This window comes from Molossus molossus, unplaced genomic scaffold (assembly GCF_014108415.1).
Source record: "Molossus molossus isolate mMolMol1 unplaced genomic scaffold, mMolMol1.p scaffold_m16_p_13, whole genome shotgun sequence".
Lineage (NCBI taxonomy): Eukaryota > Metazoa > Chordata > Mammalia > Chiroptera > Molossidae > Molossus > Molossus molossus.
Window position 1 is genome coordinate 48063862 of NW_023425348.1, and position 13236 is coordinate 48077097.

Sequence of the window (13236 nt, forward strand, 5' to 3'; positions counted from 1 at the left end):
TAGAGAGCTCTCAGGGGTCACTTTTATAAGGGAACTAATCGCATTAGGAGGTAGAGCCCATTATGAGGGTTCTACCTTATAACCTAATTATCTCCCCATACCCGACATCCTAATAACACCACATTGGGCATTAGAAATTCAAAATATAAGTTTTGGGAGAGACACAAACATTCAGTCTATTGTACCCTCAAAACTGGGCAAGAAGTATGAAGAGATTATATGTATAAAGGAACTCATTCATATGATTATGAAGGTTGAGAAGTACTAAGATTGTTAGTTGACAAACTGGAGACCCAAACTGGAACTGATGGTATAGTTCCAGTCCAAGACCAAAGTCCCGAGAACCAGGAGAGCCGATAGTGTAGTTCTAGTTCAAACCTGCGCAAGTTTGAGAACAAAGAAGGGCCAATGGTTCAGTTTGTTGAGTATGAAATAAGGAAAAGACCTATGTCCCAATTCAAGACAGTCAGGTAAGAACAGATCTCTGTTATTCCCAGGAAGGTCAGTCGTTTTGTTCTACTCAGGCCTTCAACTGATTGGATGAGGGTCATCCACTTCAGGGAAAGCAATCTGCTTTCCTCAGTGTACTGATTCAAATGTTAATATCAAGCAGAAACTCTCTCACAGACACACCTGAATAATATTTGTTCGAATATCTGGGCACCTTATGGATCAGTAAAGTTGACACATAAAACTAAACATTACACTTGGCCATACTGAATAACAGTAGTCCTAATTCATTCTAATTCTTAAAATCAATTAATTCATTTTCTTGCTTGCCAATATCTTAGAAGTGACAAGAAGCCATTTTTAAGTAAAAGTTTAAAAGGATTATATATTCCTGGGTGTATTCTTTCCACTTCTAGGACCATGACATCTAAATGACAATACCCAGCATTGTGGGAAAGAAAAACACAGATTCCCTGAGTGGGCATCTGGAAGTGATGTTCAGTGATGATGCTACCGGGCTGGGCAGAAAGATAAGTGAACATTACTTTGATAAAGCTTTGACCAATCCAGAAAAGAGCTCTGCACTAAGTATTGTCCTTTAAAATAGTTCCAAGTAGAGTTTACTTACCTGGTTATCTTGTTATATAACTGCAACTTTACCTTTTCTGGAGTTTCAGGGTCAATTATCACTGACAAGATGGTAAGTTCTCTTCTTGCCTCCTATTTTCTGAACACAAGGAACCCAGCGTTTCCGATGGTAGCTTCAGTGTATAATTCAATGGCAATCTTCCAATGCCCCTTGAAAGATTACATTGGTTTTGGAAACCAATACCTCTAATCTTGTAGAGTCCACAATTGTGAGGACTTTAAGGCACAACATTCTCTGTGCCCTGTGTATTCTTCCTTTTTTTTTGGGTCACAGTACATATAAACTTTTTGATTCAATGTATATATTGAATATTTGAGAAAATTTTCTCTAGCAAAGAATAAAATATAAGAATGAAAGATGAGAAAAACATTTTTAAAAGTCCCCTCAGCCCTGGCCGGTTTGGCTCAGCAGTTAGAGCGTCGGCCTGAGGTCCAGAGAGACCCGGGTTCGGTTCCCACTAAGGGCACGTACCTCGGTTGCAGTTTGTCCGCGGCCCTGGTTGGTTGTGTGGGTGACAGCCACTCGATGTGTCCCTTTCACGTCGATGTTTCTCTCTCTCTCTCTCTTCCTCTCTCTCCCTCCCACTCTATCTGAACAAAAACATAGAAAAATGTTCTTGGGTAAGGATAAAAAAAAGTCCTCTCATTCTAGGAGATCATGTTATCAATGTAATGGGAAGTCCTATAAAGATTCCAAGGATTGCCCTGGGCAGTTTGGCTCAGCGTTTAGAGCATCGACCTGCGGTCCCGAGAGGCCCAGGTTCGGTTCCCGCTAAGGGCGCGTACCTCGGTTGCAGTTTTGTCCCTGGCCCTGGTTGGTCATGCGGGTGGCAGCCACTCGATGTGTCCCTTTCACATCGATGTCTCTCTCTCTCTCTCTCTTTCTCTCTCTGTTCCTGTCTCTCCCTCCCACTCTACCAGAACAAAAAAGGAAAAATGTCCTCGGGTGAGGATAAAAAAAAAAAAAAAAGATTCCAAGGATTATGAATTTTAAATATCTATACTAAACATATTTTTGTGACATTTTAGAGCATTTTTGATAAAGAGGTAATGGTAAATTACATTAGAGAAAAATAAATGAACATCTATAAATTTTATAAGCTTGACTGAAAAGCAAATAAAATGACATATGGGAAGAAATTGTAATAGACAGGATTTTGGAAGGTGAAGAAATGGATGTCATTTTTTGTTTTTTTTTTGGTATGGCCCCTAGCAGAAACCGAACCCAGGACTCTCTGGTCCACAGGCCGATGCTCCAACCACTGAGCCAAACCAGCCAGGGTATGAATGGATGTCTTTTAAGCTCTTGGTTAAAATGAATTTAACCTAAGAAGTTACTTGAGGATGGTTTCCAAAAAACCAAGTGAATTAACAGAAAGAGAATAAATGAGACCTGATGAGCAGTGTAAAACACTAAGATAATTAGAGTAAGTTTCAGAATGTCACATTTGCAGAAAGCTAGAGAGTATCAAGTCTAGTCTGGAAAAAGACCAGAGAGGGCTCTAATAGGCAATATCTAGAGGAAAAGATGGAAGTCTAAGAATTTGCACTATACTTGCATATTTAAAACAAGGTAAGAAGGTGATGAAGTCATGACAATTCAAAGGGAAAATCTAACTAATTGAAAACTGAAGAAAATTTAAAAAACTGTGCAAGTTAAATGAGTATACAATAAATATGTATAATGCATATTCCCATAGTCATAAAATTATAAATACTATTTGTACATTTTCAACTTTTAAGAAAATAAATGAGGTTTATCTGTGGTAAGACAACAATATAAGTGATCTAAAGTAAAAATATAGTCAGTTGAAGGAAATTTTGTGGACACAAATATCCTCATTTTACTAAATGAAGAGTAGACATTTACTGCTTATTTTTCTTTGGATGAGAAATACTGCTAAAAGTACATTGTTTAACTGTTTAGCATTATCAATAAAGAAACCAAAATAATGATATAAACATATGAAGAAGGATGGGGATTTCTGGTTTCTGGTTCCAGAGGCAAGGAGTTTGGAAGTCACTATTGCATCCTAAAAAGTTAAAACTGAGTCAACTTAAAAATAACATCTCTTCTGAGATCATTAAAAGAGGTGAGGAAAAAGGACAAAGCTGCCCCCCAAACTGGAGAGACAGAAGAGTGAATACAGTGAGTCATAGCACACTGGAGCAGAGACTCACTGCAGAAGCCACAGCGCTGGTTAGGAAAGCCTGACGTGTAATGGACAAATGTTTAGAGGCTCTGTGTGAACAGCACTGAGAGTTAAAAGCACCATGTAACCCAGTCACAGGGGAGTTCCAACAGTTGGGTAAATTTGCCTTCACAGGTTTATACAAATTCCCATAGTAAATATAAGAGAAAAATTCACTTGTGCTTACAGCAAAAGGATGGGAAATGAATCATTTTGAAATACAGATATGCCAGAGCACTCTCTTCTTCTTAACAAGTTCTGCCTGCTGGAGAAACTGGTTAACCAGAGCCTACCTAACCTACTAGGATATTATATGAAACCAGCTAATCTGGGGGAAGGGAATACCCAACTCCAGTCATCTAGAGCCTTGCACGTGGCAAAAGAGAAATACACAACTCAAGCCCACTCTAACCATTTTGGTTGCACTTGAAGGAGGATAAAAAGAAAAATGAGAGTGTGGCTGGTGTGGCTTAGTGGTTGAGCATCAACCCATGCACCAAGAGGTCACCGGTTCGATTCCCGGTCAGGGCACATGCCCAGGTTGTGGGCCCAATCCCCGGTGGGGGGCATGCAGGAGGTGGCCAATTGATGTTCTCTCTCATCCATGTTTCTATCTCTCTCTGTAAAAATCAATAAAGAAAAAAAAATAAAGAAAAATGAGAAACATTTGTGAAGCCCACAAACCAGAGGCAAGACCTCACTAAAGGACTGAGGCGGAACCATAGAATGTCCATCCCCCTGTTCAATACTTCACCACCACATTTATTTATGGGCTCTCTATTCTATTCCATTGGTTTATATATCTCTTGTTTTGCTAGGACCATACTGTTTTGATTACCATGACTTCTTTGGAAACATGGAACATTTTACAATATTAATTGTTCCAATCCATGAACAGGTGATGTCTATTGATTTATTTGTATTTTTAAATTTTTTAAAATAATTATTTTGTAGTTTTCTGAGTACAAGTTGTTCCCCACTGTGGTTAAGTTTATTTCTGAGTATTTTACCCCTTGTGATGCCATTTTAAATAAAATTATTTTCTTAATTTCATTTTTAGATAGGTGTTTGTTAATGTATATAAACCAAACTGATTTTAGTATGCTAATTGTATCCTGTCAGGATGGTGGCTTATCCACTCATTAGCTCTGAGACTTTGGGGAAGTAATTTAACCTCTTTGTGACTCAGTTTAACATTGGTTAAATAATTATAATAACTTTATCTATTGTCATGGTGCTAAATGATATAATGAATGTCAACCTCTTTAATCAGTGCTTGGCAATTTTTAGGTATTAACAATACTGTATTGCAGTTGAGATATTAGATAAAAATATATTCCATTAAGTCTATATCTTACTGCCTGCATTTAGAGAAAGAAATCCTGGATGGCGAGAATGAGATGGATAGGGCAGCAGGATGTAATCAGCACATAGTGGAAGCCACTGGGGGGCGTACAAGGTATTAGACTGAAGGGCTATCCTACTCACCTGACTGGACATAAGTACTTACCTTTCTATTTTAGAATTAAGACAATGGGAAAATTTTTCTGACACAAGAGGTTGCTATGTCTCACATAATATCCTCTTGGGAATAAAAACCCTGAAATGAGGAAATTGAGTTTCAGGCGGTAAACTGAAGTAAAGACATCTACCTAGGGAAATGAAGCTAGTACATTACATACATTATTGCAAAAAAAATGGGTCAGGAAAGATTGTACTAACAGAGGTATAAAAAAGGGAAAGGTGTGAGTCATATAAAAAGAAAATTTCATAAAGGCACTATTAAAATATTAGTGTTTTTATTACAAGAGGGAATATGGATAAAATATTCACATAAACCCATACATTTATTTTTGAAAATACAGAGCATTTGGAAATGATTTCTGAAAAACTCAAGTTACTGTGCATAAAATGATAATGTTGAGTTCCTAAGACCCACTGAAGGAAAGTAGATGAAAGAGAAGACATTAAAATTCATGAGAATCCTTTGAATTAGGGGACATGACATGACCAGGGACTCTAGTTTGCCTCAGTTTCAGAAAGCCATTTCCTTGCAGTCACAAGCTGGGAAGCGAATGCCTCGCTGTTTCACCTGACAGAGGTGCAGCAGAGAGTCTCGGTGTGTTGGCCAAGACTTTGGCCTGTGCTGCAATTCAGCTCTTCTCCTTGGCCAAGGCTGCTCTCTTCCTCTTCCCCTCACAGGGGTTGATTCCTAATAAACATTGAAGCCTTACAAGAACTTTAATGTCATAACTTGTGGCCCAACATTTGGATTTTTGCAGCTAGAGCTCTGAAGCTGTTTGTAAGGTATAGACTTGCCCTTTTAGAGTCTAAAACCTCCTGTAGATCCAGCAGCTCCCTGTGCTGATTCTACTGTTTGATAGATTGTACTCCTTTCATCGCTGATAAATAATATACTCCCTGGTTTATAACTGTGTAATAAAACCCAGCCCCACCCCCCTTTTTAAAACAGGACTGGGCTGAAAGTAAGATGTTCATTAATGCTTAATTATATATTACCCATTGTTCTCATCTCACCACCCCACTTGCTTGCCCACTGATTCAGCCAATCATTGAAAGTTCAGTTGTCTCCACCAGTCAGACAATGAATGATGTGTGGTCTTGTTTCTCCTAGCAACCCATCCCTTAGCTCATCAGCTCTTTACAACTTTTGCCTTTTAAAAACTTGCCTTATCCCCTCCATCTTGGGACATATTTTCATTTCATACTGAGGGCTACATTTCCTGGTTCACATATCCATTATCTGAATAAACTCTCTTTTAATTTCTTGAAAGGATCCTCTGAACTTTTGTTTACAATAATTTGCATCCAAAATTCTGCCTCAGTATCTACTCCTAGAGAACTCAGCCTCTGACAATTGACTTTTTGAAAGATCAATGAAATTATTTATCCAATGTGGAACTGGTAAGTATAAAAGAGAGAATGCATATAAAACCAACATTAATATGAAAAAGGCAATATCTTGACATTCTTAAAGACATTGAAAAATCATAATAATATATGAGTAACTTTTAGCCAATAAATAGCAAAATGTATATACAAAAGTCATACTCTTATGTAAACATAATATAAAAATAGACAAAGAGACAAATAGAAAATGCAAGTAGCTCTATAAATGCTTAAAAATATAATCTATAATTATATCTCTCTGACAGTAGTTTCAAAACTTATAAAGGAGAAAATCTGGTTTGTCCTTTAACTTTTATCTATCAAAGTATAATTAAAACTACCCGCGACTGCAATTTAATAAAGAAATTATGGTGATTATATTAAAAGTTTTCCAGTTGGGGAAAAAAAAGAATATTTTCTGTTATTTTTGAGCTCTGCATAATCTTATAGCAAAACTTGATAAAAACGGTATTAAGTAAAGAACAGTTCAGGACACTCTCACTGATAAATATAGATGTAAAAGTTCTAAACAAAATATTAACAAATTAAATCTGGCAATGAATAAGAAAAAATAAAGTGACACATCTAACTTGGGTTTATTCCATAAATGTAAAATTGATATTAAAAATCTATCAATATAATTTATCACATTAATAAGATGAAGGAAAATCTTATGGATCATAAAAATCATTAATCTCAAAGGACACAGAAAATAATTTTATAAAATTTAGCATCTATTCTCAACAAAACACTTACAAAAGAACAATAAATGTAACCATATTCTCTGATAAACGTAGTTACAAAAACTCCTAGCAAACATACTGTTATGGTGAAATGTTGAAGGAAACAACATAATTCTCATCACTGCTTCCCAAAATTGGACCTGAGGTCTTAATCAGTGCAATAAATCAATTGTAGTGTAAGGCTGACAGTGTGTTTTTCTCTCTTCCTTTGGTTCTTGTATGAATTCAAATTGAGAGACATTGCATTCAGAATAAAAGCACTCAGTGGTAATTTCCAGAAGACTATAACAGCTTCATTGCCACTTAACAGGTTCAGAGGATGCAGCTGTTTTCCTGACTGTACCTTAAACAAGTGACTACCACTCTAAGTTTCCTAGTTGTAGCTCTGTTACAGGTTATTGTCCACGAGTTCGTGTTCCAGACTTTCTTTGCCAACACAGATGAATCACAAAGGAGCCATTGTCACAATCTTAGGTTGAATTGGGAAAGGGCCAGTTAAATGAGGAAACAGGCGATTCCTTGGTAAAAGTTTAATTTTCTTTCCCAATACATCTTCTTATTGAGAACTTCCATTTTTATCCCGTGTTCCTCCTCCGCCATCTCCCACTTGCACTCTGTCTGCTGGATTTGGCCACATGCACCTCACTCATTTGTATTAGCTGCGGTTGTAAGATGAACATTTGTTCATAGTGTTCTTCCTCACGCATCTTTTTTTAAAGCACCTTTCTGAGAGGTTTTGCTCCTGTACTTTTTATTCGCTGTTATTCTGACAGCTGAACACGAGGGTTCAGGTTGAGAGGTCAGTCTCTTCACATACTAAAAAATGTATGAACACTTTCTCATCATTGCACAGTTCTCTGAAACAGCAAATGATTCTCGGGCTGTGGGTGTCAGGGTGGTATTCTGGGTTTTCTATGGGAGGGCTCTGCAGAGAGCAGAGCTCATCTGGCAGCATGCTGGAGATCTTGTTCTTTTGCAGAAGGTGAGTACTCAGAAGTCGGCTGGCACTTTGTTTTACTCTCTCTCTTCTCTCATGGGCCATAATTATTTTGGTTGAGCCTTGATGTTCTCCCAGCACTTCAGCTGTCTGATACCTCGACTGGCAGTTGTATTTGTGGGCAAGCGCCTGCCAGGTACGATGCTTGAGGACAATAGTTTGGTGCATCACTTTCTTACATTTCAGCACATATTGTACTTTTCAACTAAAACAAGCAGGACACTGTTTTCCAGTTCCGAGAAGTGTTTGACAGGTTTTATAATTTCATTAGTTTGCATTTCCACTGTATTTCTCCTGGCCCTTAACTATACTGCAGTGGGGCTCCCTGTTTTTGTTTTTTGTCTTTGGCTAAGGAATATTTATTATTGTTATTAGATGATGTACAAGCTCTTGGTTTACTATTTATGGAGGCAGAAAATGCTTTTCTCTGAAGATTTTATCTTTTATTTTATTTATTTATTTTTATTAATTAGTTTTTGTTACAGATGTTTCTCCTTTTCCCCCCACTGATTCCCCCCTCCCCCTTCCTCCCTGCCCTTTCCCCATTTTGCTGTCCATGTCCACTGTTCATGCATACATGCATATAAGTTCTGTGGTTTATCTCTCCCCTACTATCCCCTTTTCTGGTGATTGTCATTCTGTACCCACTCCCACGTCTCTGGGACTACCCCATTCCTCAGACTGTTATGTTCATTATGTTCCACAAATAAGTGAGATCATATGAAACTTGTCTTTCTCTGTTTGGCTTGTTTCACTTAGGATGATACTTTCCAGGCCCCTCCATGTAGTCTCAAAGGATAAGAGATCTTTCTTTCTTAGTGCTCCATTGTGTATATGTACCACAGCTTTTTTATCCATTCGTCTACTGATGGACACTTGGGCTGTTTCCAGATCTTAGCCATTGTAAATAGTGCTGCTATAAACATGGGGGTACATATATTCTTTCTGATTGGTGTTTCAGGCTTCTTAGGGTATATTCCTAGAAGCGAGATCACTGGGTCAAATGGAAGTTTAATTTTTAATTTTTTGAGGTAACACCATATTGTTTTGTATAGTGGCTGCACCAGTCTGCATTCCCACCAGCAGTGTACTAGAGTCCCCTTTTCTCCATACCCTCGCCAACACTTGTTTTTTGACGATTTGTTGATGACAGCCATTCTGACAGGTGTGAGGTGATGCCATTCTGACAGGTGTGAGGTGATACCTCATTGTTGTTTTAATTTGCATCTCTCTGATGATTAGTGATGATGAGCATTTCTTCATATGTTTCTTAGTCATTTCTATGTCCTGTTTGGAGAGGTGTCTATTTAGTTCCTCTGCCCATTTTTTAATTGGGTTCTTTGTTGAAGATTTTATCTTTTAAAGAGCACTTGCTTTTCAGCTTCATAAATGCACAAAAGGCTGCATAGAGTTAACAGATTATCCATTTTGAGTTTCTTTTGGTTCAAGCAACCATGGAACTAAATCTCATATAACCTATATAAGCCTGTGTATTTATTCATTTATTATTATTTTTAATCCTCACCCGAAGATATTTTTACATTTATCTTTAGACAGAGTGAGAGAGAGAGAGGAAGAGGGAGAGAGAGAGAGAGGAAGAGGGAGAGAGAGAGAAACATCGATGTGAGAGAGACACATCGGCTGGCTGCCTTCTGCACGACACCAACCAAGGTGGGGATGAACCACCACCTTGGCTGGAATCGTGCCCTTGGCTGGAATCAAATCCAGGACTCTTTGGTTTGCAGGCCAACATTCTAACCACTGAGAAAAACTGGCCAGGGCTATATTTATTTATTTTATCTTTATTGTTAAGAGTATTACAGATGTTCCCCCTTTTCCCCCCTATTGCCCCCTTCCATTTGGGACCCGCACCACACTAGGCCTATTGTCTGTGTCCATGGGTAATGCATATATATATGCTTGTAAGTTCTTTGGTGAATCTCTTTCTGCCCACCACCCCACTTTCCTCTGAGATTGGTCAGTCAGTTTGTTCCATGTTTTCATGCCTCTGGTTCTATTTTATTCATCGGTTTATTTTGTTCATTAGATTCCACATATAAGTGAGATCATGTGATACTTGTCTTTCTCTGACTGGTTTATTTTGCCCCTGAGTTTTTCTCTTTTGTAATACAAGTGTATGACAAGCTTTGACTGCTAAGGCATCCATTTCACAGAGTCACCCACTTCTCAGACACACTGTGGCCACACAACTAGATAAAGAGCCAGGTCATCTCCACATCCCCCTTTACCTTCCCAGCTCCTTAGATAACTGACCAATAACTGACCATTCTCTTCCCACACTTTAAATCCCCACTCTTACATCTTAAGTTCATCGACTAAGAGAGATTCCACAGAACCCTAGGTCCCAACTGATCCCTGTAAAAGCAGAACCCCAGCCAAGCTGGTGTGACTCAGTGGTTGAATGTTGACCCATGCAACAACAGGTTGCCAGTTCAATTCCCAGAGAGGACACATGCCCAGGTTGTGGGCCCATTCCCCAGTGGGGGGCATGCAGGAGGCGACCAATCGATGCTCTCTCTCATTGATATTTCTATCTCTCCCTCCCTCTCCTTTTCTCTCTCTTTAAAATCAATGAAGAAAAAATTTTCTTTTTTAAAAAAGCAGAACCCCAGGCCTATGACCCAACCCTTTCTACCTACCTCAGGACATATGTGTAGCCCCAGGTGTGCCATGTAACTTTCAGAACTTTAAGTAATACACCTTTCATTTTTCAAAGTTTCCTGATACTTATTGCTAAAGGCATCTTGCAATCATAATAAGAATCACAAGGGCCAGTCCAGCCACACCACTGGTTGTAAATATACTAGCACACAACATCAATGAACATATTAAAAGATATAAAGATTAAAAGGAAGGGTCCGGCTGGTGTGGATCAGTGGCTGAGCATCGACCCATGTGCCAAGAGGTTGTTGGTTTGATTCCAGCTCAGGGCACATGCCCAGGATGTGGTCCCCATCCCCAGTGGGGGGCATGTGGGAGGTGGCCAATTGATGTTCTCTCTCATCGATGTTACTATCTCTCCCTCCCTTTCACTTCCTCTCTCTGTAAAATCAATAAAGGAAAAAAATAAAAAATAAAAAGATTGGAAGGAAGAAAAGAAAAAGCTGGTATTATTTATGGAGGTATAATTGGTACAAATAAAGGCCTAAAGATTATACAGATTATTTATTAGAAATAAAAGTAAGCTTAGCAGTTTTTCAGGAAAAAGACCAAATATAAATTGACTTTGTTTTTATATATCAGTACTAAAGATTTAGAAAACAACAATTTACAAGTTCTATTCACATTAGCATAGACCAAATATAAATTGACTTTGTTTTTATATATCAGTACTAAAGACTTAATTTACAAGTTCTATTCACATTAGCATAAATTAAAATCAAACACATAAAAAAATAAATCTAACATAAAATGTATAATCTGTGTTAAAAGAAAAGTCAAGTCAATATTGGGAAAAAATAAAGACCACAATTAACTGAGGTCTGTGTTCTTGGGTTGGAAAATCTGCTAATGTAAAATTTTCAATTCTCCCAAGATTGATCTGTAGATTCAATTTCATTCTCAATAAAAGTCTCAATATATATCTTGATAAAAAATAGCAAGTTGTTTCAAAAATTTATAAATAAATGCAAAGTAATGGATAGTCAGGATATTAGCTAAGACAAATAATGTATTGGGAAGCCATGCTCCATACTAAGCACTGTGAAAGTAGCAATGAAACAGATACTGGTTTTTGCCTTTTCAGAGTTCAGTACGGAGACTTGAATCTTGTTGTTGCTAATGAACAACCCTGTTCAGGGAGAAGTGGTAAAGATCTTATAATAGAAGGGCCTATCTTCACACTGAAGTACCATAATTCTATATGAATGCCCCTAATGAAGCTGAAATTTTACTATTCCTCTGGGTTAGAGTAGTAATCATGAATTCATTTTCATATGCTCATTGGAGAAGAGAAAACTATTATATTTGAAAGAAAATACTGGGGGTGGTAGCTAGAAGTAGAAACCCATTTCTATAATTTCCAAGATCATAATCACATGTTCTTTGGTACAGCTATGATTAAGGGCTGTTTATATTAATTACATCTCTAGGGATCCAGCAGACTATGACTCTAATGCCAAATCTTCTACCCCAGGAGAAACCAGGAGTGTTTATAGAGATAGTGGAAGAATTCAAGCCCCATTATTCATGGAATAAAGGGTTTTCAGGACCTGAGATCCATAGAGAAGCAAAATTGTAGCATCTATAATCAGTATAAGTTTGATCTTCAGATAGAAATAGAACTCTTCTTGGGTTAGAAATAAACCAAAGAGAGCAAGAACTAAAAGCACAGAAATACAAAGAAAAATTAGAAGAAAGATATAGGCAATAAAAGGATGGGAGAAAATAGAGACTCACATGGTGAAAAGACACAAATTTAGGTAAAACAAAATAGAATGAAATGATAGCTGGGAGCATAATATGAAGATAAAGATGCTTAGAAAGTAAATTAATGAAGCCCTGGCTGATTTGGCTCAGGAGTTGGAGCATCGGCCCGTGGATCAGAGAGTCCTGGGTTTAGTTCCTGCTTGGGGCACGTACCAAAAAATAAAAAAAAAGAGAAAGAAAGAAAGTTAAGTGGAGAGAGAGAGAGAGAGAGAGAGAGAGAGAGAGAGAGAGAGAGAATATGACTACCTAAAATGAAGGAAAATTTAAGCAAAGAAAGACAAAATAAAACTTTTGAGAAATGGACTGTCAGTAACGTGATTAAGTGTTCATATTGATGTAATTGGCTTATATTTGACTTTCAGGTAAGTGTTAATTTTTTAATTGCAAATAAATAGTATGTGTATTTTGGCATAGTTTGTATTAATAAACAAGGTCTAAAGAAAGTGAAATCATTAGAACAACAATGTACAATTTAATTTATGCAGGAGGGAAAATGGATGTTATCCTCTTCAGAGGTTAGCAATTTTGAAATGTATGAAAATCATAATATTCCACTCAAATTTTTCTCAACAAGTTTAAGATAGGCTGATCAGTGGATGATTGGCAATGCAAATCCATCAAAGTTTTTGTCAGGGATGACCAGATTTGCATGGTACACTTGTTCCAGAATTTGGTGCTACTGGAAAATGTTTCTTACATGAGAACCATAAGAGGTACCTTTTTTCTTCCTCTGTGAGGTTAGAGGAAAGATGCATTATATTCTGATTGCACTTATGCTCACAAGGAATAACTCTGAGGGATATCAAAGAATAACAGAAACTATTCCTCACTGTTTGCCAGGGTCACC

At 37.5% G+C, this 13236-nt stretch overlaps 1 pseudogene; it reads right to left on the reverse strand.

Moving 5' to 3' along the window:
• Positions 1-7413: 7413 nt before the first annotated feature.
• LOC118628560 lies at positions 7414-8218 on the reverse strand (annotated as a pseudogene).
• Between the last annotated feature and the right edge of the window lie 5018 nt (positions 8219-13236).